The 6,342-nt window shown below is 29.2% G+C and overlaps 1 long non-coding RNA gene across 5 annotated transcripts; it reads right to left on the reverse strand.

Moving 5' to 3' along the window:
- Positions 1-3,343: 3,343 nt before the first annotated feature.
- On the reverse strand, positions 3,344-5,582 carry LOC106325410. Of its 5 annotated transcripts, none has more exons than XR_001266895.1 (5): positions 5,311-5,582; positions 5,078-5,174; positions 4,491-4,987; positions 3,903-3,986; positions 3,344-3,783 (listed from the first exon to the last, which is right to left on the reverse strand). It is a non-coding gene; the product is annotated as an uncharacterized LOC106325410 (long non-coding RNA). The 5 variants fall into 5 exon arrangements; XR_001266897.1 differs by having other exon boundaries at positions 4,491-4,632; positions 4,931-5,174; XR_001266894.1 differs by having other exon boundaries at positions 4,491-4,632; positions 4,871-5,174.
- Between the last annotated feature and the right edge of the window lie 760 nt (positions 5,583-6,342).

Below are 6,342 nucleotides of genomic sequence, written 5' to 3' on the forward strand. Positions count from 1 at the left end.
TGAGTTGTGAGGAGTTAACATTGCTGGAATAGAATAATAGGAAATATTAATATGATGTTCAGAAATTATAGAAATCTCAACAATTAAGAAAACTCATATTATATTCAAACAATTTCCTCAGATGAATATAATAATCCAAGATCCATATTTCACTAAAATTCGAGTAAGCTTTGGCTCATCGCCCGAATGTTTAGCTATTTAGGAAAACAACAATTTGCTAATTATATCAAATATAATTATTGGTTGTTAGACGACATCTTATGTCTTATCCAACCTATGTCTCTAAGTAAAACCGTTTTGATAGTCTAGTCAAGTAAACCAGTCTTCTATTCATATGGTAACCGTTACCATCTACCTCACTTATGTAATTGCAGACACTTTGCTTTGACATGCCCATCTTACAGCGAAACAAGCTTTGATAGTTGATAAGATTGGGTAGACATCAAAAGTACTTGAAATTAATTGAGGAACAAATTTTAATTCAATTTTAACTTATATTTAAAATTTATATCTAATATAAATATAAATATAACTAATACATATCTTATATGTATTTTAATTGAATTATAAATAATTATATTAATTTATTCTAATTAAAATAATTAATTATTTATATATTTGATTTTAGAATTTAATCTAATTAAAATCTAATCAAACGACCAAACCAATTGTATTAAACCAATCAAACCAAACACTTGATTCAATCGGTTTCACATGCAAATTAATTATAGAATCACTTTATGTATTACAATAATACACGATTACCTTATATTATACGATTCACATTGAATGAATATGCATAATAAACTATTCAAAAATCAACGACCAAATATTACTATAATATATGCTGACTTTTAAATCAAATATGCAATCACCTTATGAACATATGCATGCGTAATCACTATTACACATATTCAAACTACACTACGAATCACATGCGTATGTAATTATTATTATATGCATGCGGTTAACGTATACGTTGGTATGGGGTAATCGTAATATACAATATCAAAATTAAGATATGAACCTTTCTAAAATACATGTATATCTAATATACCCATATCTTTATTTTGGAAATTGATGAACATTTTCATCAACTTACGATTATCACAGGCTCGGTTGATTAACAATTTAAACAAGATCGAACAAAATTATTTATCTATATCAATATATAAATTAAATAAGATTCAATTTCAGTATTATACAAGTAGGCTCTGATACCACTGTTGGAATTCATATCAGTTTATAACAATTTATAAATCAACCTATGAATTCATATGCCTAGAATCTCATGTCAATACTGAATCAAATCTACGTCTTAGGGTTTCGAGTATACCTGGTTATTTTACAGCGGAAAGATAAATAGAACAAACCGAGATTTTTTAACATTCCAAATGTCGTGCCTCTACCGGTATCCAGACGCACACAGAATTAAAATGGGATGCTAGCACCGTTGAGATCATATCTCGAAACTCGACGAACACCTTCGTTTAGTTTGGATCTCTTTAGTTACTTGGCTAAGAAGAAACTATTTTCTTCTTTACTACGCACACGTTCACTTGTCTCACACAGATGTTATTGTGTGTGCGGCCACCACTTTGCTTCATCAAGCAAGGCTATATATAAATAAAAGGCACATGACCTAATTCACTTAGGTTTACTTATGGACCGTGTCATTATATTAATAATCTCAACTCGGCCCATTATAATTATAATCTTAATCACATTAAGATAATTCATGTCCAAATAAATATATATACATTAACATATAATATATTATATCTTCCAACATATTTATCATTCAGTTTGATCAGGTGTGTGACCCTATAGGATCATATGATATTAGTAATGAATTATTAATTCATAGATCATAAACGGTTTCTAACAAAACATTACAACCACCTAATATTATATGATAGTCTGAACCTCGACATTACGACTTCTACTAGAGTTACTACAATAGACTAGAGTCTCTTTCCGCGCTACGCGCGGAAAATACGTTTAAAATATTATTTTTAAGTCAGCTTTTTAATATAAAAAATAGTTTCTCTATAATTTTATAATTTTGTGTATTTAAAATATTTTTTATGAATCTAAAATTAATAAATCAGAAAATTTCTAAACCAACAAAACATATGTAGATAGATTGAGTTTTTTGATGGTATATATTGTTGTTTTTTTGAATTTGACATGAGTCTTCTAATACAGTATGTGTTTTCATTTGCTTCTCACTGGATTAATGTGATTCATCTAAGGTAAAGTACGAATAATATGATGTTCTGAATGTTGAGGTGAATAATAATTTCTGTATTGTTTAAAAATTTAATTAGCAAAAATCAAAATAAAACTACTTTTACTCTTAAATGCTTTGAAATTATATAAAATTTGTCTTTTGGCATTTCATATGAAGAACTGTAAAAACGTTACATGGGATATATTTCATGATTAAAACATTTCTTTGTAATTTTTTTTCTTTCTATTTATATTTTTGTGTGTAATTCTTGAAGACGAAGCCTATAAATAATTGTGTTTTGTATTTAGATTTTGGTGGGTATATTTAGAATTATTTTTTTTGCTTGGGTGATTTGAATGATATGTAAATACGATGTTAGCATGCATTCTTTATCATTTGTAAAAAAATTACTATTATATGCATAATATATCAAGAATCATATATCATTTTAATTATTATATACATATATTGATGTGTTGTTCAAAAAGAAATACATATATTGATGTGTATTTTAAAGATGTTTGAACATTATGATAAATAATTTATTTTTAAGAATTAATGGATTCATCGTTTATTACTTGGTTCAAACTTATTCACGTCTATATTGAAGTAGCATAAAATTTGCGTATAAATTTATGTGTTTGTTTCCTCTTTGGTTTGGGATTTATTTTCTTTAATGTTTTATTTTTTTTCTTACTCTTCTTTTTATATTGATATTTAATATCAATTTTTATTCATTATATTTAATAATTTATTGCTATTTCATAGTTATATGTAGTAAATTTCTGAATATTTTATATTTTATTTAGTTGCATCATTAAAGATTAATACAATTCCTTATGCTTATTTAACACTAATTTGTTGCTTTTAATTTTTATTAATAATTTATCTGCGTAAACATATTATATTCAATAACTTAGAAATGTGTAAATTTAGAATTGGGCATGAGTTTGAACACAATTATCATGGCTAAATAAATGAATTTTATTTGAATTAGTCACATGTCAAAATAGAAAATTTATAAAATAAGAATCTAAATCATGTGGAGAATAAAATATTTTGTGGAAGTATAAAAAAAAGAGAATGATGAAGAAAAACACTCTCTTTTAATCATTTCCATAGCAGTTTTACTAAAAAATAAAGAACACAAAGAGATCAGCCATCTGTACTTATGCTACAAATTTCAACTTCTTAGTCACCAGTTTCATCATGAATTTTAATAATACACAATGAAACGTAATTTTAAAAGATCAACTACAAACCTATTCACTACCATCCTCACCCTCAACTTCATAATTAATCTCTGAAACTGACTTCTTAGATTCTATCTTCCTTTAAACATCGTTACTACAAATCACAACAACTCAAATAACAACCAATCATTAGAACTGAAAGAAGAGAGAAGAAATTATAATTTTGTGATTGGTAAACATTGTCTTCTTTTTGTCTCCTGCTAAAAAAACTTAAGGAGACCTCATAACTGTACAACACCCATCTCCAGCGAGCTTTGGATTGTTTGCATGGAGAATGTTAAAGACTCTACTAAGAAGCTGCAAATATACGTCCCGGTATCAAAAATCAAGCTGCTAAAACGTTTTTGATAATGAGTGAACGTCATCAAATAACTGATGCTTTAATACAAAAAAAAATCGTCTAAATGTATACTTACATCATCATATATTTAACTTCCCTCACAGGGGTGAGTGTTGCTGCCAAACATTTTACTCCACCTCTTCCTCTTCATTAGCATGCTCTGCAATGTATTCTCTCTGTAAAATGTCTACCGCTAGAAATAGATAATTTAAGAATACCATCCAAATCTTCTGCGGCAGTAACACTTTCTTCATTCAATGAGCTTGATTCAATATAAAAACCAAACCAAACCGAGGTACATATTCATGAAAACACCAGAGTCGAATAAGTACAATGTTAAAACACTCACTGACTTTTTTTTTTTTTTCAGTTCAGTTAGTGAACCATCAAAGGCATCATTAGCTGCAGGGAAACAAATGTAGACAGTAACATACAAACACCATTGACAGAAACAAAACAAAACAAAATGCAATATTACGGACTCGTCAACATACCAAGGTGAAAGTGTGAGCTAAGGATTAAAAATATTTTAAACTACACAATCACACAAATCAATTTAAAAAAAAAAAACAAAGTAACTTTTCTAGATAACGGGACGATACCAAGGATGACTCAAGTTACACTACATGCGATTTTGACTCAAAGATTGAAGCAAAAGAAATACCTTGGAGTCATAGTATTAGAAGACTAAGTGATGACCAGATGAAGCAGGGATTGCTAGAACGTCGTTCTTGCGCTATGCGAACCTTGAAATTGTGTCAAGATTACATCTCCTTGAACTCAATTAGCCCATTTTCAGCTGTTCCCTGAAAAACATAAAGTAGAAAGCGTAAGTGTAAGAGGAAGGGCAAAAAAACAAACGGTGTGGTTCTCTTGCGTTTAGAGGTCAATTAATTGTGTAAATGCAAATTTTGAAATTAGAGACCCAAAACTTGTTGTCCAAAAAAAAAGAGACCCATAACTTTAAAGCTAATAACAACTCTGCAAAAGACCACAACTTTCATTAAAAAAACAAAGCAAACAAACTGAAACTGCATTGCTCACATTCGGTTTGGATTGTTTTATCATCAAAACAGAGATTGAAAGTTAGAAAACCCGACAAACCAGATGATGAATCTTATCCTGTAAAGCTTCATCTCTTCTTTTTACACGTCCAACAACCTAAACACCAGATCAAGAGCTTTCAAAAACGAAACCACCTATCTGAAACAGAGGAAGTGAAATCGTGAATTAAAATTAGGAAACTTTAACCGTAAACTCCGAATCCTCAACCGTAAGCTCCACCAATGATGGAGTTCGAACTCCTCCATCTCCCTCAATTCTTTCAACTGCTTGTTCTTACTCGTTCCTAACAATCTCACAATATTATTAAAGATCAAACAGAAAAAGATCACAGACAGACAACTCCTAAGAACACACTTTTCAAAGAAAACTTTACAGATGATGCTTTGTACGTACCAGGAGCAAGGCGTTGAGTGACTTACCAAATATTAAGGAGTAATTATTTTTCCAGAAAACTGTATACGTTGGTAACGATTCGTTTTCTCCGGAGGCGATGAAGAGCTCTGTTGGTTCTCGTGAGAGGATTTTTTTTGTGAATCTAGCAATCTTATATAGTGAGTAAGGAGAGAGAAGGAAGCTGAAAAGATTAATAAGGAATAAAAGATTTGTAACCGGTGAAAGTGTTGGTCTGCAGAGGCAGACTAAGGGGAAGAAGACCAAGGAGGGATTGGAAACGGCGTAGGGTTGAAAAGGTGTGAGAAAAAAAAAGTGATTTGGTGATGTGTATATTGTTTTAGTGACTTGTCAATTTAGAGTTTCATGATTGGCCTCTCTGATGATTATATATCCTTTTATTATAGTATATAGATTTCAGGACATTCCCAACACAAATAAGATGACTTTTTCAACAAAAAGAAAAAGAAAACGAGAAGTAAAGTTAAAAAAAAAATTATTTGAGATAAAACACACATGAGATCGGGTCGTTTATATCGTACCATTACCATGTAAGTTCCATAGTTCTTGGAGATTAAAAAAATCAAAAAAAAGATAACAGGGGAGACTTTTTTGTTTGTTTTGTTTTTGGTTTTAAAGAGAAAACAGGTTGGTTTCAAAAACTGAAAGAAACCAACCAAAAAAAAAAAGGGAAAATTAGGCTTTATAACCATAAAAAAATCATCAATCAACCATATGAAATTTCAAAAATGGAAAGAAACCAGCAAAACAAAAAAAAAACAAGGGAAATTAGACTTTATAACCATAAAAAAATCATCAATTAACCATATAAAGCCATAGGTTATGATGATACACTTTCTATAATTATGTAATAGTGTGATATAATGCCCTTTTACACACACACTTATGTATAAACAAATATTTTTCTTTTGTTACAAATATGTTTTCCTCCTTCAACTTTTAATTGTTTTCACTTTTTGTAAACCAATTATTAAACTATATTTTACATATTAAAATATAGATTTTTCTACACATTACAAATTTTTTGAAAATCTCAAAAC

The sequence above is a fragment of the Brassica oleracea genome, chromosome C2, assembly GCF_000695525.1.
Source record: "Brassica oleracea var. oleracea cultivar TO1000 chromosome C2, BOL, whole genome shotgun sequence".
Lineage (NCBI taxonomy): Eukaryota > Viridiplantae > Streptophyta > Magnoliopsida > Brassicales > Brassicaceae > Brassica > Brassica oleracea.